Below are 24,063 nucleotides of genomic sequence, written 5' to 3'. Positions count from 1 at the left end.
AAACATACAAATAATCATAATTGACTTTTATCTACTAGTAGCTCACAAATTTGCCCAATGAATGTCAGTGTAGCTATTTTCAGAGATAGACTCAACCGCTCAAACCAGTGAACAAAACAAACTACTAGGATTCTAAGAAACAAAGATTTGTTTGCCTTTAAATAGATTTATTCTGTTTTTATTATTAAGGTGATTTAAGAGTGATTATAATTACATGAGTCAGGTAATGAGTACATTTCCTTTTATGGAATGTCTTCAGTTCCTTTACTTGTTCCCAGTCCTACGCTACTGTCCTCACCCATGTGTCAGATTGTTCACTTTCATCAATGTTCAATGAACTCCACTGGTGCCATTTGTCACCGATTTCCCTAAAGCTCTGTGCCCACCCTCCACCTTCTTGAAGACGTAAAATGAATATACCAGACATAAGGTAAAGAAGACAGAATCATCACAAACTATAAACAACAACAATAGACACAAAACAAAAAAGGAGTCTTCTGTTTCCATATCTCATAGATTGTTTTAGTTATGTAAATCATGTTATATAAATATAATTATTGTTTATTGTAAAGTCAATTCAGGGATTGAAGTGTGATAACTTATAAGTTTGCTTTCTATTTAAGTAATGCTTTTTAACATTAAATGTGTAACACAATTCAAGTCCTAGTGTAATCTGAAGGTTTAGATTTAAAGTTAAATTTTCAAAATGTCTAATAGTTCTATTTTGGCAGCCAAAATGAAAAACAGGAAAGTTTTATCCTCAAGAATTAAATAACTTCATGTACAAAAAGGTAAAATAAATGTAATATTAATTTTGTGGAAGTAATAAATCAAATACAATTGCAATGCATCAATTCCATAGGTTATGAGAACTATTGATAAAATTAATACAACTTGTTTTAACCAGATTACTTAACACATGAAACAATTGATAATTTTCTTTTCTATGTGAAGTGGATAAAGAAATTAAAGCCCAAAGATTCCAGTGTCCTGTGTGCTTAATACGTGTCAATTTACACATATGCTTTGCTCATCTCAACGTTAATTGAAGATAACCGAGAACAGGAGTAGAATGGAAAGAATCACTCAAATATTTACTTTTATTTTGTGACTAAATATGTTTTTTTATATCTCTTTATTTTATTTCAAAAATATGGTAAATTTATTTAAGTCACATCAATAATAATGAGCCCCTAGCTCTTTAAAAGACAATCAATAAGAAAGGAAACAACAAACATAAAAATTGAACCTCATTTTGAAATGGTCTTTGTATATTGTGGTTCTTTGTAATTGTGGATTATGTGACTATCCCATGAATCTCGGCTAAAATCACTACGGCTACTGGAAGGAAATTTCAAAATATAGTGCAGCTAACACAGCTGTGCAGTTGCTTGTTGGTTTCATTACAGTAGCAGCAGGGCATAAAATGTGCAAAGGAAATAATTCTACTACTTTGCAGGCAAGAATGTGATGAAAAGCATACTGTTATCTTCTTAGATGAAATATGAAGACCACACTTTAAAAGCTTACTAAACGATCAGCCCTTTAAACAACAGTGCCATTTTTAAGGCACTCTAGACAATTCAAGTCCTTCATCTCCCCACAACCATTACTGCCATTCACAAATCATTGCCAAGGTGAATTTGCAGTTCTTTTAGATATTTCAAATGGCTTAGGAGGAACATAAACAATAATTCCAGTTTTTGAGAAAATTTAATTTACAATCAGCAAACAAATCAGATTCAACTCCATAGCATAACCTTTAGGAAAAATGAATTAAGGAATATGGCATGTACTTTGTAATTTAATATTAGACATTAGAGCAAAATGCCAGAAAAAGAATCTGCAAGAAATAAACAGAAGTCTTTGATAAGATATTAAAGATTATCTAGGGAGAAGTAATTTTACCTACATTTCTTATTATATGATAGCATATTTTTATCTGCTAATCAGAGAGACTCAAAAAGATTTTTAAATATGATATGAAAAATGCATCGTCATGAATGAATGAAATCAGGAAGTAGATGGCTCAGGAGCTGGGTGGTTTGTTAAATATTCTCATTATTTTGAATGATCTGGTGTTTTTTGTATGTGTGGAATTATGAATGTATTTTATGTCTGGGCAGGAAAGTTTGATTATTAGAACATTGTCTGATATCCAATGTAAGGATCCTAATCAGAGTGATAAATATGTGTGTGTTTGTGTGTTTGTGTGTGTGTGTGTCTGTGTGTCTGTGTGTGTGCCTGCAAGTCTGTGTTTAGAAGGAAGAATCTTATTATGCTCAGGGTATATATTAAATTCTATTAGGTATACTACATTAATGACAGCAGATAAAAGTAATTAACATTTTGTGCCATATGTTTGTGTTCATATGATTGCATGAAAAAACTAAAAAGTTATGTTTGGGGTATGAGTTTTGTGAAAGGTCAGCTGAAATTATAAACATTTGGAATCATCAGAAAGATATCAATGGCAATCTTTTCAGTGTAGATCAATTTTAGACAACACTTGCAAGAATATGTAATCTTATATGGAAATGCAATATTTATTGATTTTTTTCCATAGCTACAGTATTCTATAAATTTGTAGGAAAACCAGTTAAATTATGGAAACATAAAAGTAATGTGATTACAGTATTACACTTTAGTTTCATTGTCAAAATACCTTTATTTCAACTGTATAGGAAGGAAAACCCTAAATATTACAGTTCGTGCCATATTTCATTGGGAAGCTTTGTCTGTATCAATAAGTTTATTTCTTTTTGTTCTGCTTTCCTATTCATAACTCTGTTTCTCATACTATTCTTCTAAGGACTTTTTCTTTCTTCCCTTTTAGGCTTCAACATACCTCATGCTCTGTTTGTTTGCTAACAGTAGTCAGTCTACCTTTGAACCATGTCTCTCGCCCAGAAATTTTTGTAGTTAATTGGCGATAGAACCTTATGAACTTTACTACCAGCCTGAAAACCATTATCCTCCAAGTCTCATCCTTCTTAATCGCTAGGATTATAGAGATGAGTCATGGACCCCAAGAAGCAATGACTTTTCATGTCTTATAGATTCCACATGTTTGCTAGTAATTGTAATAATAAACTACCATAGATTGGGTAGCGTTAACACTGTAAATACATTGCCTCTGAGTTTGTGGAACTAGAACTCCAACGTCAGAGTTGGCTTCTTCTGAGTCCTCTTTCCTTGGCATATTCAAGGCCTTCTGCTTCTCTTGGAGGACACTTCAACTTAAATGCTACCTTTGAGATTCTGTTTCCAAATGCAGTCACTTTCTGAGGCAATGGGTTTTTGATCTTTAGTATGATGTCAGTGGGACAGTATCCAACACATAACAAATTACTTAATGGATAGAAGAAAATCTCTAATAAGAAATTATTTGGTTTGGACACAGAAGTTATGTTTGTACTTTTAAAACAATTAGCAAGAGAGGTAAATGTTTTATTAGAGCTTGTCAAACCAGTATGAAGTCTTGACCTTAGACATGCCAAATTCTTACCCTGGCACACACTTAAATTTCTAGCGGTACTGGGGGATTGAACCCAAAACCCTGTACTTGTGAAACAGCATTTCTACTACTGCCATACTTGCAGATTGTAATTGGATTGCTTATTTTGAGGTAGTATCACTATGCCTGGGCCTGACTGGATTGTGGTAATCTTAACACAAGTAAAAAAGATTGCACCCAGCAAATGGTTAGAGTTTCTGAAACTTCTTTTTGTGCTAGGCTTGCCTGGAACTGGAATCTCTAATCTGTTTTCCAAGTAGATAAGATTACAGATTTGAGCCACTTTATCCAGTAAAAGTATATTATTTGAAAATATCGTGATATTCCCTATATTTGTGATTAACATATGTAACTAACCTTAAATTTCTCCCTCTTTTGTTTAATACTCTGAGTTGAAAACATTGTTTTAATTGATATACATGGCTTTGTTTTGGATGGAATTCCATAAGAATCCAAAAAAAATCTCCCAAAAGTTTATGTCAAAAATCATGGAAAAAGGGCTGCAGGTTGGAAAAAAATTGATCCTTAAGTTATAAATGCAATATATTTATAGTGTTAGTCAATGCTTTCTTAAGTATGAGAAGAGAAGAAAGGCAGAAATGGAAGGATGTCAGATATAATTTTGATAACCTACTAAGTCTCTGTAGAAATTCTGTAGTTGTCACTTCATGTTAACTTCCTTTCTTAAAGCTTCCTTTATTACAACCCTGTGGGTTGGACTGATTGGTTACCCTCTCCAGGAAATGAGGCTGATTTTAGAAGGCTGATGGTGTGGTAATAAGGAATGATGAGAATGAGCACAGATATTGTCACAGAATGAGCCAACCAGGTTCAACTGTTGAACAGCAAAACAAAGCTAAGTATCAAATCTGATGATCCACATTGGAAGATATATAGATAGATACGCATACATATACATTTATTTGCATGCATGAAATAGTAAATCTCCATTTGAATATAGAGAAACTTGACCTGACAATTATTAAATTATATCAAACTGGTAGCAGGAAAGGTACAGAAAAATATCAATAGTTAGCACAGATTTTGCATAGATTTTTTTAAAGGATGAAAATTCTTTCTTCATAATATACTTTACACATACCCTTAGTATGTTTTAAGTATTTTTACATTGTGGTAGGAACATCTCTACAATGCTGAGAATTGGAATTACACACAATATGCAACATGGGTAGGCACTGGTGGTTCGAGGATTTAATCTTAGCTAGTTAAGAGATTGAGATCTGAAGATTACAATTTGAAGCCAGCAAGAGTAGGAAAGTTCTTCTGACTCTTATCTCCAATTAACCATAGAGGCAAATGGAGTTCCAGTTCAAATTGTATGTCGATCATTGGCCTTGACCACAAAAGCACCATTCAGACCCTGAGTTTAAGCCCTAGGATCAAAAGAAACAAAAACACATAATACAACATGCAGTTAGATATTTTATAATGAGGCACATTTTTATGTACTCTACATTGTTAGAAAGACTAGACTTCTCTGTTAGCTTTATAACCTACCATAATAAGTGATATTGTCCATGTATTAAGCAGAAAGGCTTACTCAGATTTACAAGTTTGAAGATTTCAGTGTATGTTCAGTTGGTTTTATTGCTTTGGTGGCCTGTGCCAAGACTATGTCAAGGTGGGGAGTATGTCAAAGAGAAATGTTTGTGACCTAGAATGATTAAAATATAAAAGAAGAAAGTAGATGAGAGACTATGTTTTCATGGGTTTCACTCTGAAGAACTCAATCTCCAGAATAACTATTCAGGTATTCTCCACAGTCTGGGAGGGAATGGAAAGCCATTTTTCTTTCACACATAGGTCTTTCTGGGGCATACTAAAATCAAATGGCAACATCTTCACCAATAACAGAATATTAGTCCATTGTGATTTACAGAATAAGTTTCCTGGCATATATTTTCTTTTGTACTTCTTTTTGTGGTGGTGATATAAATATTTTTTTCCAGAAAAGCAACCTGGTTTTAATCATTATCCACCAAATTTATGCTGTCATATAATCAGAGAGTTTTTTTGAATAAATTAACACAATAGTAGGCTCATTTTATGCCAACACAAAATATAAACACTAATTACATTTTCACTGAACAACCACTCATAAAAAATCATGAAATAATAAAGTCCAAGTCCATGTCAATTTTTTTTGTCAGTTGTGGGGCTTGAATTCTGGGCCTGGTCACTGTCCTCAGCTCTTCAGCTCAAGGCTACCACCGTACCACTTAAGCCACAATGCTGTTTCTGGTTTTTAGGTGGTTTATTGGAGACAATTGTCTCACAGACTTTTCTGCCCACGCTGGCTTTGAACCACTATACTCAGATGTCAGATTCCTGAGTATCTAGGATTACAGGCATGAGCCACCAAATCTCAGATCCAAGTCAATTTTAAACAGCAATCTTAGTGAAACTTCTGGCGTTTTTCCAATAAAAATCTATTTTTTCAACATTAGTTTATAACTATGAGTTATTTTTAGATGTAACTGGGAATTTTTTAATAGAAACAAATACAATTTTTACTATTACTAAGTATCTCACAAAAATCCAGTGTAATTGATTTTCTCCAAAGTCAATTATTTCATACTATCTCACATTATTATTATTACATTCTATATTGCATATCATGTGAAGCGAAAATAGAAAATAGTTTGAATAATTTCATATAAATTAGTAGATGCTATTTTAGCATTATAAAGTCACATCTGTGGTTTTAAATGAAGGAAAGAAGATTTTAGAGTTAAAATCCAATAAAAATGTGAAGTGTGTCCCAAATAAACCAAAAATTCTGAGTTCATACAGACAAAATTATTACCATTGGAAATAATGAGGCAAGAGGAGGCAGAATTCAAATCACGTCAAACATTATCTGTTATTCTCCCTCATCTTCCACTAACAAGACCTCCCTGGTCCCAGTTGTCACAAAACTTCAAGTGTCTCTCTTAGAATTCTATGTGGAAAAGTTCTAAGTCACTGATTCTTTTTCTACTTTGTGTTATATGAGACAAAATTTAGAAACAAAACAATTGAAATAAAATGCACACGTATGTTGAAGTCACCACAGCTGGAGATTGGAATTCCAAGAGATTTGAATTCCCCCAGGAACAAAAACATGTTATACCCAGTTTTTTAAAGTACTAAAACCTCAAATACATGTTAATTTGAGTAGAGTATAAGGATAACTATCTCTCAGAAATAAGGTTGTGTTAATTTATAATTAAATTCATCTAGATGAACGTAATATGTCAAATCCTTTGAATGGATCAAATTGTTTAAAACAAAAGTAACTGTATGTGAAGTAAGATCTGCACATATTTAAAAGGAAAAAATGCTACAGTATCAAATCACAAACAGCATGACTTACTTGAAAAGTTCAGAAATGCAATGAATAAGTCCAATAGTATCCATATTGAGAACTATCTACTGATGTAACAAGAACAAAATGAGCAAATGATAGAATCTGAGAAGCATACATGAGTGTACATAATTTAAAACTACTCTAAATTACAGTGTAGAAGACTGAATGTGGGTTACCTAAAGGAAACCATAAACACATGATATAAATGAAATAAAAAAATCTAATGAAAACAGACAATAGAAGTAATTTCTGGAAAAATATTATTTTAATAAATGGTGGTCAAAATCTTTCTAGCACTGACAAAATTGCACACCTAATTGGTTATATCCAAAAAAGACCCAAGTTACTCGAGCTGATTTGAAACTTTGGCAAAGTAGCAGGATACAATTGTAACATTATTACGGATTTGACTCGGGCATGGAATTCATTTCCTCTTTGATCTGACAAATGAAGATATGAAAGAACATAACTTCTCCAACTACATATCAAGACCTAACTAAACATATAATCAGAAAACTTATCATGCAAGCTGTATTGCAAACTGGCGTATAAGAAAAATCAATCATACTAATTCTGTATTTATTTTAAATAATTTTTTCCATAAATTATTTCCTTTAGCTTGCATTTTTAAAACATTGTGTTAAATGGTGTATAACTTGGTAACTAATTTTGGATGCTTCCTTAAATTTTGTTCTGAGTATAATGTCTCACTTCAGTTCCTAACCCATGAAATGATGTTGATTACAAAACAAATGCTTATAACCACTGTTTATAATACACAGAATCTCATAAGCATGATTTCAGTAAGCATAGGTTAACATTTTGATATCACGGTCTCATGACTGATGAGGCAGATCTGCATGAGTATAGTTGTACATAGGTTCCTCAGCCTAAATTTAATCACTGTTAAAAAATGTTTATATCTTTGTCACTCATCAGAGATTTAACCTGAGTATAAAGCCTAAGGAAAATGATAAGGTAAGAATTTAGCTTTTCTGAATATAAAGTAAAGAAAAATCCAGCACAGAGTAACTCATTGGTTTAAAGCCAACCTATTTCCCCAAAACATTCTTATCATTTCCTTACAATGTGTATTATTCTCAAGACGGGAAATGGGAATGTGAGAAGAAGACTAACCAAGTATTGTCTTTGAATACAAATAATTTGGATGTACCTCTTTATTTCATTATAGGCTTTTTGGATAAAAACTGTTTGATTAATTGATTTCCATGTCAGGTATAACATATCCTAGTTGCATATACCAAACTACATTCAGAAAATGGTATGTAGCGATTAAGTAATGAAAACATATTCAATAGCAAAAAGTATATACTTATAGCGATAATATTTTGAAGAGTGTATTGAAAATATTCTAATATAATAATTAATTGGATTGACCAATTTCACATTGACAACAACTAACTAGAATATTTTAATGCTAAATCGACAAGATTATCTTTCTAAAGGAGCAAAACCAATTTCTCCTTTCACTTTATCAGGGAAAAAACTGAACAAAAATTGGAAATTAACATATAAATCTATAACAACTGGAATGAATTTTTGTCTTTTTATTAGCAAATATTAATTTCAAAAAGTATTTTATTATGTTATACACATAGGTTCATATAATGTAGCTTGATAAATTTTATTCATTTTATTAATTTCATAATCCTATTTTTATACTTTTATTATGCCATCATACTAACATAAACTATTTGAAAATATATACTCCACAATATTTCTCTTTATCTCCTCTCTTACTTTTTTCTAAATTTAATCAATTCCATCCTTTTTATCTTAGTCATTCATTTTATTTTCTAGGTCTAGAGTCTGCATATGAGAAATCTAGTATTTGTTTTTCACAGTATGGCTTATTGCTTCAATATGAAGGTTTCCAGTTTTATCTATTTTCTTTAAGATGCTATAATTTCATTATTATGTCTGGCTAACTAATATATCTTATGTATATATGCATATACATTACAATTTCTTTATTCAATTAATGATTAAGGAACATGTAGCTTAATTCTCTAGTTATTTATGTTTTTTACATGGGAGAAGGAAGAAAGGAAATAATGAGGTTTGGACTGAGAAACATGCTCTTTAGGCAGGCACTCTAGTATTTGAAACATCATCTCAGCTGATTTTTTATAACTATTTCAATAATGTATTATATCTAAAAAATAAAATGTAATTACATTTGAAAAGGTGTTCTTTTTCAGTATCTATATTATTACCTATTACAGTGATACATTTAGCGTGTCATGTGAGTGTGGGGATGTATGTGAGCATGAAAATGCATGCATGTTTTTATATGTAGCTGACTCTAAGGAATCTGAATTTATGTGAGATACAGGATTCAAATAGAGGTTTCAGACCTGTAAGTTGCTAAATTGATGTATATGTCCAGTATGTGGAGTGTGATTTCAAGATCACATTTTTGTAGGTTTCATATCAAGTAAGTAGATGTTTCTAATCCAAAATCATAAGGAATAAAACAGCTACTCTGTTTCATAATCATCCAATCTTAGTACTCCAGACATTGTAATAAGTGGAAAAATTGCTTGAAAGTATGATGCGTCAGTAGTAAGCCTTTAGAAACTCTACATTTTCCCCAAAATCTTCAGATGTACTCTTTGGATATTAATTACAAATCTATTTATAAACATATAAATATAATATGATCTTATATATGTAAATTATTTATAGAAGGGAATATACATTAATTATATTTAAATGTGTACCATAAATATTCATTTATATTTAAATGTAATTCATCGCATCATATATGTGTGTATATATATAGTTTTTCTCTTCTTTGGTCAGTCATGGGGAGTCAACGTCTAGTGCCTTGGGGTCCCTGGGTAAGGGTCACGAAATCACCAAAACACAGGGGATGCAGAGTACAAACAGCAATTGCCACTGCATGCTGTGCTTTATTGTTAGTGGGTATTTAAAGACAAGCAAGCAGGATCTTTGCCAAGATTTAGTCACAAGATATTCACACAAAAATTTCAACAGATACATTTTTACTTAAACTATGAGACAATATCTTGGTATATTATTATCTAAACTATATTAGAGCAAGCTCAAACCACTTTTCCAATCTCAGGAACATGTTTGACCAGCTGTTCATCTGTGTTTAAGCAAGCAGAAGAGCTACTTCCTCAGCTCCCAGGAGTCTGTGACATGTGTTTTGAGATAGGGAGAGAGAACATTTTCCCTCTCTAGCCTGGCATGCCAAGAGCTTTCCTAATACTCAAACACAGTCCTCAGATAATCCTGAGGCTGGAGCCTGCATCATTCTGCCTCTTCAACATAAACGCTGATTCTTCACAGTTTCTTTTTTTCTTTTGTTTTAAAAGTAAAGGTTTTCACAGGGTTATCATAGAAGCTTGCATTGGATTCATAAAAATGAAATATAACAGTACAAGTGTAACAAAATAATAACAATCATAATTCCCATGCCACTAGTAGTATATGAAATAGTTTGTAGTATTCCTTTCAGATCCAACCCTTCCAAAGGTTTAAGAAATGCATCATCAGTGATAGTAGAAGCGTCATCATTTGCAAATTGTTTACAAAAAATATCATGTATATTAAATTGTAACTAAGCAATCAATGGAGCAGCAGTAGAATTTCCAGATAAATACTGCTGTATTACATTCCAATCTTGAATAGATTCATTATATTTTACTTTAGTAATGCAAAAGGTAGTAGAATTTCAATCACATTTTAACAATAACTGTTTTTTCACAACCAATAACTTTTTTCCTAACCATCCCACTGTCTGTTTAAGAATATTAATCTGTGTTTGTAATCGAGCATCAATTTCTACCTGTGAGACCCACAATTCATGTGACTCCCGGTGCCATTCTTCCACAAAGTGTTTAATTTGTAAGGAAGTGTGTAGGGCAATTCCAGACACCGCAGCAACAATGGTAATAGCAGTTAAGCTTAAAATCATAGCTACAATGGCTCCAATCATATGCTTTGTACGTTTTAGTAGTTTGGTAAAAAGTTCAATAACAACATTATCCAAAGGATTTTGGGACCATTCTCTTCCTAATTTAACAGGTAGCCAAATATGAGTTCTTTGTTGTAAAATCATAATACTATCACTGTCATTAAAATTAAGAGAGGAATTAACACAAGAATACAGGCGACAATTAAAACAAGAAATAGTAGGAGATAATGTAAAATTTCCCACTAAAAATACATAAGGCAGAGGTACACAAGCAGTTACATCATAACATTTGTACAAAATAAAATTATAAGTGGACCCAGAATTAGCTGTTCCCGAAAACAATCCATTTGATAGCATCATGGGTTTCCGCTCTGCTGCGACCTTCCAAAGATGAATCTGAACAGCAGTGGATGCAGCCATGAAAGTCCATCGAGCATCTGCAATGCCTCCTTCTCCCCAGGCCATCAATCGAGCTCTAGTAAGCGATCCATTAACGGCATCCGACATCCTAGTAACATTAGATAAATCACATCTAGTAATATTCCATTTTGAACATGGGTTAATAAACTGTCCAAAAGGTCCCCAATTAGTAAAATTATTGAACGTTTTTCCAAATGTTCCTCTACACTGTTGCCACACAAAAGGCTGATATTTTAAATCAATATAAGTAAAATCAGGGCACATAGGTAAGGATAACTCGCCATCAAATTGACACTTTCCCAGCTACTATTAATGGACCAAGTAGTTAATCACTGCAGCTGTGTTCTAGAATTGGAAGTGAGTTTCCCAGGTAAAACCAAATGTTGCCAATTTATAACTATACATGGAGGAGGCCCCAGACAAACAGGCAAGGAATGAGTATAGTAAGTAAAATTAAAAAAGCTACCATCATCCTTACTGTAAAATGTCAAATTATTCCAAGGAGGAGATAAAACAGCAGGAACAATATAGACAGTTATATCCATGTCTCCACAAACAACAGGTTCCAATGAAGGAGGGTAAGGAACAAAGGCCCAATAACTTACCCTAGCATTAGCATGGACAGAGTTTACAGTAAACAGGGCACACATGGCCAGGAACAAGTTCTCGGCCATGACAGGTTTACCAGTGTGTTGTAACATCTTTTGTTCCTTTTCCAGTCAACTTTTTTACCTGTCCCCAGGTGGGCAGTGGGGATTTCTTCTTTCTCAACTGGCGGCCGATTCCTTACAGGATACAGATCTGTCCTCACTGGCTGCATCTTTATCCATCGGGCAAGAAGCCAGTATTGTTTGCCATCCTGTGTAGACACAAAACCATATCATCGCCCATTATGTAATAATGTTCCTAGTTGCCATTCTGTGTCCAATGTAATCTTAATCCATACAGGAATATTTAAATAAGGTTTTTCTGATATTTGTTCAAAATGGTGCTCAGCTCTAGTTAAAAATATCTCCTTGTGCTATGTTAAAAAATTAAGAACACAAAGAGCTTGATGTAAAATTATTTTAGTATTTTGCATGCGAAACCACAACATATCCATACCTTCATCCAAACTTTTCCTCCTTTTTCATTTTTTAATTTGTTGTTTTAGTGTGCCATGAACATGTTCAATAATGGCTTGTCCTTGGGGGAGATATTCTGTTCCAAATGTATGTACCAAATCATAAAGTTCACAAAATCTTTTAAATTTGATACTTTTATAGGCTGATCCATTATCAGTCTTTATTTGGCAGGCACTCCCATAATGGCAAAAACTTCCAATAAGTGTTCTATTACATGGTTAATAGTTTCTCCCGTAAGGGCAGAAGCCCAAACAAATTTGGAATAAGTATCTATTGTAACATGTACAAAGGAAAAACAGCCAAAGGCTTGTATATGGGTTATATCCATTTGCCAGAGCTCATTAGGTTGTAATCCTCGAAGATTTACTCCAGCAGGTACAACTCTCAAATGTATTGGTCTGCAGATAGGACACCTTTTTATAATTTGTTTAGCTTGAGAATAAGGTATTTTATGATGCATATGTAAATGGCCAGCATTTGTATGTAAATGAGCATGATCCTGTTCAGCAGAAGCAAAACTAACTAATTTATCAACCTGATTATTGCCATATACAAGGTACCCAGGTAACCAAGAATGAGCCCTAATGTGATGTACAAATATTTTGGCATTAAGTTGTTGCAGTAATGCTTGTAATTGTTTAAATAATTGATTTAGCTGGGGTTTAGATGAGTATGTAACAGCAGTGACTACATTAGTCGCAGTGACTACATTAGTCACAATTCCTACAGCACAGGCAGAATCAGTAACAATATTAATATCTCCCACAAAATCTTGCAACACCTTAATAACAGCAAAAAGTTCATTTTGTTGAACTGATGCTAAAGTAGTTGTCTGTACTCAATATTTATTTGTTGTCCAGTAAGCACTTTTTGTTTTGGAGCCATATGTAAAAATGGTAAGAACAGTGGGAATAGGGGTCTTGGTAATTATATCATTAATGACAAATTGTTGTTTATGCCAGCAATCCCACAATCTACCTTTGAGAAAATGGTAGCAAAATTGCCCAGGAAAATTTACTAATGCTATTTATAGCATTTCAGAAATGTTTAACAAATATTCTACTTGGTCTTTTGGCAAAGGAAAAATAATTTCAAATAAATCATACCCCGATAGGGTCAATACCCATTGCCAGGCCTGTTGAATAATAATTGCCAACTGTTGTTCATAAGGCGTAATATTTTTTGTAAATCCATGCCTTGTATAAATCCATTCTAATGGTAGCTCATTTTGTCCTATAATTCCTGTTGGGTATTTTTATGTATCCAAAATATATAAATTTATGGGATGATTCAGTGTTACTCGATGTAAAAACATTACTTTTATTTTACAAATTATAATTCTCTTTCAGCTTCCTTAAAGTTCTTTTGCTATGAAAATCAGGCTCCCCTTGTAAAAATGAAAACAAATTATGTAATTTATAAGTAGGAATTCCTAAGGCCATTCGCTTCCAATTAATATCTCCTAATAGATTTTGAAAATCATTTAACATATGTAATTGATCACGTCGTAAAGAAATTTTTTGAGGTGTCACTGTTTGTCTAGAAACAACATATTCTAAATATTTTACCACCGTATCTTTTTGTATTTTTTCAGGTGCTATTATTAATCCAAAATCTTTAAATATAGAGGGTAAGCACTGTAACAGCAATTCTAATTCTGTCATATTTGGTCCTGCAAATAAATTACCATCCATATAATGAGAAATATAAATGTGAGGCCATTTTTGTCTAACAGGTTTTAAGGCCTTATCAACATATATCTGACATATAGTTGGGGAATTCATCATTCCTTGGGGCAACACCTTCCATTGGAAGCACTGATGAGGGACTTGTTGATTTATTTGTGGCAAAGAAAAGGTAAATCTTTTACAATCTTTTACATGTACAGGAATAGACAAAAGTTCTGAATAGACATGTTTTCCAATAGCCTGAAAATCGCCAGTGGCTTTATAAAGTTATGTTTAATACCACTTCTATTCTGGCTTAATGCTTTCTGAACAGAAGTCCTTAGAGAAATGCAATTCAAAATTAATATGATACTACTTCATAACTATTATACTCATTAAAAAATCAGAGGAACCTGGTGTGGTGGTAAAGGCTTGTAATTCCAAGTATTTGAGAGGTTGGAGTAAGGGGATTTGAGTCTAAGGCCAGTCTAGAGTACTACACATAGTAAAAACATGCCCTTTCAAAAAACTAAGAAGGTAATAATGTTGGTGAGAGTGTAGAAAAAAAGAAAATTTTCTACACTCTTGGTCAAAATACAGGTTAGTATTCTCATTATAGAAAGTAGTATGTAGTTTTCTAAGAAATGCAAACTTGAAATATCATCTGATCCACTGATAATGTGATTATTTCTCTATGGGTAACTGATAAATGTATCTGTAGTTCATTATTATTCACATTATTCACAACAACAGCCAAGATAAAAATCGAAGTTAAGTGTTCAAGTACAGCCAATAAAGCAACTGTGGTGCATGCACAAATACATTTTTCTGTTTCATACTTAAAATAGCAAGAGACTTCTCCCATTAGCCACAACTTACAATAACCTAAAAAATGTATTCATATCAAGAAAAGTATTGTCTTCGTTATCTTTGTAAAACAACACACACACACACACACACACACACACACACACACACACACACACACCAACCTCAAACATTTAGAGAGAATTTTTTAAAAAGTAAAGCAAAGTGGAATTGCTGGGGCATTTAGGTCACAATGTAGAAGATAGTAGATATACAGGATGACCAAGTAGAGAGTTGTAATATACAACATGAGGATACATACAGGGGACAACACTGGCCTTACATAGGAATGAAGATAAGTAAGTAGGAGTTGTTCTTCCTCATAGGGGTTGCTCTTTCAGTTGTTCTTCCTTCAGTAATGGATAAGATGAACATAAGCCTTTAAGTATAACTGCCTGTTGCCCCATTTGTCAGGAAAGACAAAAGACTTGAAAAAAATTATATTAAGGGCTGGGAAGGTGGCTCAGCGGTAGAGCGCCTGCCTTGCATGCTTGAGGCACTGGGTTCGATTCCTCAGCACCACATAAGGAAAAAGAAAAAAGCCAGAAGTGGCACTGTGGCTCAAGTGGTAGAGCGCTGGCCTTGAGCTGAAGAGCTAAGGGACAGGCCTAGAGTTCAGGCCCCACGACTGGACCAAAAAAAAAAAAAAAAGATATTTAAGCCGGGCGCTGTTGGCTCACGCCTGTAATCCTAGCTACTCAGGAGGCTGAGATCTGAGGATCGCGGTTCAAAGCCAGCCCGGGCAGGAGAGACTGTGAGACTCTTATCTCCAATAAACCACCAGAAAACCGGAAGTGGCGCTGTAGCTCAGGTGGTAGAGTGCTCGCCTTAAGCTGAAGAGCTGAGGGACAGCACCCAGGCCCAGAGTTCAAGCCCCATGACCGACAAAAAAAACAAAATTATATTAAGTGAAATAACCTAGGCACAAAGAAACGTAGGTCCCATGGTTTCCCTTATTTTTAATAACTAGTATATATCTGAGACAAACAGAAATGGTCAGATAAGTTGATGTTAGGTGAAAAGTACATCAAGATAAGAACTCTTTTTTTTTTATCTTTCTTGCTATTGTTTCTAACATATTTATAAGGTATTTCTGTGCTGCTTTGTATGTCCCTCCCCCACGGTATAACCCCTGGTTTGCACTGTATTTGATGTAGGTATAATTTGTGGAGGGGAAGGAAAAAATTGTTTAAATAGGGATACAGGTGGACCCATTTCAACAGTGAGATGTACAAGATGTTATGTCAAAAAACTGACTTTACAGCTTTGGCACAGGGCAGGGGGAGTGATAGGAAGGGATGGCAAGGGGAAACAAAGGAGGAATCAACAGTGCTTGATAAGAAATGTACTCATTACCTTGCCCATGTAATTGTAACCCCTCTGTACGGTATTTTCACAATAAAAAATATTAAGAAGATATATTATAGTACACCTGATACAGTGGCTACATACTTCACTTTATTAGTTAAATAAATGTTAGGACTCCTCAAAAAAAGGAAATAATAACAAACAATATAGCAATAATGTATGCTCAACATAGAACAAAATGTCAAATTAAAATAAAGGAAATTTTCCTTGAAGTAAACTAATTATTACAAATAAGGGAAACCTTGAGACCTATGTTCCTTTAAGTCTGGCTTACTTCAGTTAATATGATTTGTTCCAAGATCTTCCATTTCCTTACAGATAAGGTAGTATCATTGTTTCTGATGGAAGCATAGTATTCCATATATGTGTATGTGTGTATGTGTGTGTCACATTTTCTTGATCCATTTTTCTACTGAAGGGCATCTGGGTTGATTCCATATCTTAGCTATGGTAAATAATACTGTGATAAACATAATTGTGCTGGTAGCTTCAGTGTGGTCTTGTTTGTAGTCACATGGTTAAATGCCCAGAAGTAGGATTATTGGGTAAAAAGGGGAGCATTATTGTGCACATAAGGATAATCTTATTAGATGAGCAGAATAACTCAATAGCTATGTTCATATGACCGTATAAGGTGAAATGAACTCCAAGACATGTTCTTTGTTATTGTGGTTCTTAATGTACTACGTGATTTCTTTTCATCCTTTTGTGTTTTCCCCAGCAATGGTTTATCCCCTGTAGTCATTGTATTTGATTTTGATACCCTGGGTATTAAAACTAGGGAACTAGGGAAATAGGGAAAGGAAAGGGAAAAAATAAAATGGTGAGACAAAGGACAAAGGGGGAACCTATGCAACAATGTACTCACAAGACAATATGTTGGAAATGATCTTGGGGGGGTTGTTGGCAGTGAAGAGGGAGAGACATTGGAGAAGGGGTAAAAAAGTTAGAAAAGAAATGAATTGATTACTTTACTTATGTAACTATAACCCCTCTGTACATTACCTTGACAATCAAATTTAAATAAAAATAAAATATATGAGAGCAGCAATACAGGAAATGGGAGTGGGAGAAGTACTGTAGTATAGTAGAGTAGAACAGCTGTGGAGAGCAATAATTTGACTTTACCATAGGAAGTAATAAACTAGCATACAGATTTTCAGCCTAATGTCAGTCACTGAAAAGGGAAAAATAAAATGCACAATCAGCAAACCAATAGAGATAAAATAGAAAACTAAAAAATTAAGGTGAAGAGATGACTTGGACTAACAATAACAAATGACAAATGTTGTTTACATCACAATTTGTTAGAAATATAATTCAAATCACAGTTTAATAGTATATCATTTTAATAGTAGGTTACTTATTATTCATTTCTTAATATTCAATGTTAAATATATAATTTTAATTTCAGCACCTACAGAAAAGAAGAAAATGAAATTAATTTTAACAATATATTTTATGAATTGTAAAATTGAGAAGCATTAGAATTTTAACACACAATATGTCATTATTGTTTCATTTCTATGAATTAATGTAATAATTCAAAGTGTATTCTGCAATTAGAAATCATCTTAACATCAAATAATAAATTATTGCTCGTGACTCTTGGTATTAGGTGGAACGGTTCAGAATTGTGGCAAAAATTCACCACACATTACATGAGAGTATGAATCCTCTCATCTAGCTTATATTCTAGAAATTTGATTTTTACATGCATGTTAAATTCTTGTCTAGGTGAGAGCTATACAATTATATGCAATTATAGACACGAGGAGTATTTCAGATAATACTTAAAAGTCATATTCATTAATTAAATTTTTACTGTTTTGTACCAAATAAATATTTATAGAGAGACTGAATTTCTGAGTAGATGATGGTGTATGTGTGCCAGATTATACGTATTAAGGCTTATTTTATATTTCTGACATTGTTTCTACAGTTGGATTTAATTTTGTATAAGAGGATAAGTGTATTATATTAGATATATGAAAATAAACTCAATGTTTATTCCATTCATCCTTTGCCACTTTTCTAATCTCAATATAAATTATCCATGTGTTTTTAGTAATGAAAATAACAACAGATATAAGCCAGATAAATCTGTCTGTAGTAGACAAGTATTTTCACCTTTATTTTGATAGTTGATCCTCTTTTACATTACAGAATATTCTTGGGAAAATGTGCTCCAGGCTGGCCACAACTGCAGAATATTATGGTTTGATCTATCATAAGAGAAGGAAGGAAGGGGAACCTTCTTTCCAAAATTTTGTTCCCAGGGATGTGATCTGTTTTATGGTGGTGAGTTGGAAATGAACATTTTTTACAGTCAACATTGAAAAGCCATCTTGATAGACCATTTCTGTAAGTGGTACAATGGATTATTCCTGGATTTCCAAGGATGCCAGATTGCTTCATTTTGAGACAATTAAAACAGGAATTTAGTCGGCTGTATTTGTATGTTTAGGAGAAAAACCCATTGACTCTAGGCCAGCGGATCACTGGGGCCCAGAGAAGCTAATACATCAAGGAGTAATCCTAGACCTCTAAAAATAAAACAAACAAACAAATAACTCCAGTAAGCACTGCCAGTCAAGGCTGCTATCACAGCCTATATGAAGTCAGGCAAAAAACAGAAGCTGAGAGTAATTTAGTTGATAAATAAGATATTTTTGATGAGGCAGACTGAAATGAGACTCCAGAGAGAGGGTCAGAAAGATTGATCAGAGAGATTAAAATTGGTCACACAAAGATTGGAAAATAGTATTCCTTGTAGGACAAATAAATCATAGAAGTCCTGTACATGTAAGAAGACGACAGCAGACCACATTCCAGAAATGCACATTTTCTTAGACATCAGCTTAATGGAAATCTTTGAATTCTTAAATATTTGACCACATTTGGGAGAAGGCCAATTGCTGAAGAAAAAGAGAATATCATCACTCAGTTAGGAGTTCCAATATCACATTAGGAAGTAATAAAGCACAGATTTGTAATAAAAAGAGAAAACAATTATTCCAAATGAGGGTTTCATTTGTTTTGATGTAAATGTTCTTGATTTAGGTGCTAGCAATTACCATAATTGATCCAGTCCCACAGCTGAGTTGATATTGACTGCAGTATTCCAACATGAAGGAAAAGAGAAAATTTACAAATGTCTGATGAAATGAGTCAACGATGAAGTGTTCTAATAGTGATATCTGAGGTTTAGACACAGGTGAAGTGGTAGATTTTCTTTTATAAAAGTCTCCCATTTTTAGCCTGCTGCCAGTGGCTCACAGCTGTAATCCTAGCTACTAAGGAAGCTGAGATCTGAGGACTGTAGTTCAAAGCCCCCATGGGCAGGAAAGTCTCAGAGATTCATCTCCATTTAACCACCAGAAAAACAGAAATGGCACTGTGGCTCAAGAGGTAGAGCCCTTACCTTGAGTTGAAGAGCTCAGGGACAGTGCCTAAGCCCAGATTTCAAGCCCCTATAACAACAACAACAACAAATCTCCCTTTTCTTGGACTGCTTACATCTTTTCCTAACATTCAATAAAGAAGCCATTTTATCACCCACTACATTTAAGTCCTATCCTAGCTGCTACAAATAGAATGATTTGGTATCTTATGTCAAAAGATTCATATTTAGGGCTGGGAAGGTGGTTCAGTGGTAGAGGGCTTGCCTTATATGCATGTGGCCCTGGGTTGGATTACTCAGCACCACATAAGCAAAAAGAAAAAAAGCTGGAAGTGGCGCTGTGGCTCAAGTAGTAGAGCGCTAGCCTTAAGCTGAAGAGTTGAGGGACAGCACTCAGGCCCAAAGTTCAGGACCCATGACCAGACCCCCCCCCCCCAAAAAAGGTTCCTATTTCGGGAAAAAATGCCAGCAGTGGTAACTTGTTTTCCAGTCTTTGAACTCTGGGTCGGGGCCCAGGACATAGTTATGCTGGTAGCTTTCATGTGAGCTTGCTTGTTATTTATTGCATTACTGCCCAAGACAGGAATTACTGGGTCTTAAGGGCGATCTATGTTTAGTCTTTTGAGAAACGTCTGTACTGCATTCCTGAGTGGTTGAACAAGTTTAATTTCCCACCTTTTGTAATAAGTTCCCATTTGGCTACATCCCTGTCAGCATTCGCTATTGTCAGTTTTCTTGAAAATGGCCATTCTATCTGGGACGATGTACAATCTGTCTTGTACTTGTAGATTTGTAGGCACCTTCTAGCTACCATAAATGAATGAATCTATGAAAACTATATTGCTCTGAGTGTGCATTCCTTTCTTTTAGTATAATTTTCCCAAGACTTTCATTTTCCTTAAGACTGGTGAAAAGTCATCCTTTCTGTTGGGTGAATAGAATTCCATTGTGTGTGTGTGTGTGTGTGTGTGTGTGTGTGTGTGTGTGTAAATTGGCCCATGATTTCATTTCTAAGCCTTTGGTTTGTTTCATCTGTAATTTTGTAATTTCTTATTACAGTCAGATTGCTTTCTCTACTGCATTGAAGAATATTGTTGGGATTTTGATGGGTATTGCATTGTCAATTGTTTGGGGGCAGTATTGCAGTTTTCACGATGTTAATTCTTCCAACAGGAGCATTGAAAGACTTTCCATTTCCTTGAATCTCCTTAAATTTCCTATTTTAGTGTTGTAAAGTTTTCAGAGCAGAGGTCTTTCAAATTTTTAGTTAAATTTATTAATTCCTAGTTTTGTTGTTTTGTTTTGTATAGATTTGATTTTATTTTGAGGTTAATACATATGAGGTTGTTTTTTTGATTTCATCATGGATCTTCCCATTGTTGGTAACACAGAAAAACTACTGATTGTTTTGGGTTTTATACCCTGTTACATTGCTGAAGGTTAGCATCACCTTTACTAACGTGGGGGAGGAAGCTATAGTGTCCTTTAAATACACGATCATTTCATCTGAAAAAAGGGATAGTTTTACTTCTTCCCTATTTGGATCCCCTTTATGTATTTCTCTTGCCTATTGCTCTTGCTAGAAAGTCCACTACTATATTGAAGAATAGTAGATAGAGTGGACATCCTTTTCTCATTCCTGGTTTTAATGTCTTCATGCTTCCACCATTAAGAACATGCTTATTATCTCTTATCATACATATACTCTATTATATTTAAGAAACTTCCATGCATTCCTAGCTTCTCAGACCTTTAATCATAAAGGGGTATTGGAGCTTGTTAAAAGCTATTTCTACACCCATATAGATGATCATGAGGTTCTTTTCCCTGCTTCTACTGATGATGTGTGTTATGTTTATTGACAAGCATATTGAATCCAATTGTATCCTAGGATGAATACTGTTTGATCATAGCATATGATTTTTTTGTTAGTTGCTGAAATTGGTTGGTGAGAAATTTATTGAGAAGTTTGCATCAATGCTTATCAAGGAGTTGGGTTCATAGTTCTCTTTCTTTGGTGAGTCCCTACCGATTTGGGAAAGAGTCTAATTCTAGCTTCATAGAATAGGTTTAATAATTCCATTTCCCTTTCTATTCCATTGAAGAGTTAAATCTGAGTATTGTAAGTTTTTTTCAGCCCTTAATTTCATGATAAATCCATTGAGTACTAGATTTTTCTGGTATGGGAAATTTTTTATTGAAATTTAATTTTCATTACTTCTTGTGTATCACTTCTTGGCTCAGCTCGAGAATAGGAAAGCATCAATTTCTCCAGGATTCTCCAGGTGATTGGCATACAGTTTTCAAAGTATTTTCTTATAATATTCTCAATTTTCCTTATTAATGTTGTGATGCCTCATTTTTTCTCTAGTTTTCTATATTTGGGTGAGTTCTCTTATTGGTTGTTCAGTGTTTTTTGTTATGAAGGTGATATTCAGAGAAGTGCATTACAGTTACATAAGTAATGAGTACATTTTTTGTTACTGCTTCCTCATTTTTTTCCTGCTTCCACCAACCCTGACATCCCATTCCCCCAAAGTTGTAAACTTCATTTCTAACATAGTGTCTAGTGTATATCACTGTTGCTTTGTTTAATCTTTGTCCCACCATTTCTGTGATTTCCCTTCCCTTCCCCAAATCAGATTAACTTATATATAAGACAAAGGGTACAGAAATCAAAAACAGTGACTTAAGGGAATAAACCAAAGGGGAAAAAGAAAATAGAAAAAAATTACTAAAAACAGTTCACTATAAGGGTCTCATATCTAAAATATACTTGGAACTCAAAAGTATAAATCCCCCAACAACAAATTCTCAAAGAAACAACTGCCCAATAAATAAGTGGGCAAAAGGCTTGAAGAGAAACTTCTCTGAAGAAGAAAAAGGATGGCCAACAGACACATGAAGAAATGCTCAACATCCCTAGCCATAAAAGAAATGCAAATTAAAACAACATTGAGATACCACCTCACTCCAGTTAGAATGGGAAAAATCAAGAACTCTAACAACAACAGATGCTGGAGGGGATGTGGACAGAAGGGAACCTTACTGCATTGTTGGTGGGAGTGTAAACTTGTTCAACCACTTTGGAAAGCAGTGTGGAGGTTCCTCAAAAGGCTTCACGTAGAACTCCCCTATGACCCAGCAATCCCACTTTTGGGCATTAACCCAAATGTTTACAAACAAGACCACACTAAAGCTACGAGCACAACTATGTTTATTGCAGCATTATTTACCATAGCTAAGATATGGAACCAACTCAGATGCCCCTCAGTAGATGAATGGATCAAGAAAATGTGGTATATATACACAATGGAATTCTATGCCTCCATCAGAAAGAATGACATTGCCCCATTTGTTAGGAAATGGAAAAACTTGGAAAAAATTATATTAAGTGAAGTAATCCAGGCCCAAAGAAACATAGGTCCCATGGTTTCCCTTATTTTCAATATCTAGTATATGTATGAGTCAAGCAGAAAAGGTCAGATAATGTGATGTTAGGAAAATGAACCCTTAGGTATGTATTTTAATGTTTTTTTTCTTTCATGCATTTGTTTCTAAGGCAATTATAAGATTATCTCTTTGTTGCTTTGTATGTCCCTCGCCCACAGTATAACTCCTGCTTTCACTATATTTGATGTCAGTATAACTTGTGGAGGGGATGGAGAAAAACAAGTCGTTTAAGGATACAAGTGGACCTGTTGCAATAATGAGAAGCACAAGTTGTCATGTCAAAAACGAGCTTTATTAGTTGAGGGGTTGGGGGCGGGGAGGCTGGGAAGGGATGTGAATGGTAAACAAAGGAGGAGGCTGCAATGCTTGATAAGTAATGTATGCATTATCCTGCCCATGTAATTGTAACCCCTCTGTACAGTATGTTCACAAAAAAATAAAATAAAAAGAAATTAGAACAAAAAATTATCTTGTATTCATTTCTTGGAGCTCATTTCAATAAGCATCATTTTTTATGGTGATATACATATAGCTATTAAGATATTGTGATCTTTTCTAAGAATATCCTAGGCATATTCTAGTTTTTCCAAATGAATGAAAACATGTAGCCTATGATTCTTTAGGTCTGGCTTGTTTGACTTATTATGTTTTCCAAGTGATTCCATTTCCTTACTAATGGGGCAATGTCATTCTTTCTGACGGAAGCATAGAATTTTTATTGTGAATATATATGACATTTTCTTGATCGATTCATCTACACAGGGGCATCTGTGTTGGTTCCATTTCTTAGCTATGGTAAATAATGCTACAATGGACATAGTTGGATTGTAGCTTTAGTGTGTCCTTGTTTGTGGTCATTTGGGTAAATGCCCAGGAGTGGGTTTGCTGAGTTATAGGGGAACTCTTT

Source organism: Dipodomys spectabilis, unplaced genomic scaffold (assembly GCF_019054845.1).
Source record: "Dipodomys spectabilis isolate Male_0828 unplaced genomic scaffold, ASM1905484v1 ptg000037l, whole genome shotgun sequence".
In the NCBI taxonomy this organism is placed as follows: domain Eukaryota; kingdom Metazoa; phylum Chordata; class Mammalia; order Rodentia; family Heteromyidae; genus Dipodomys; species Dipodomys spectabilis.
The sequence above is the reverse complement of the archived record's forward strand: the minus strand, read 5'-3'. Positions refer to the sequence as shown.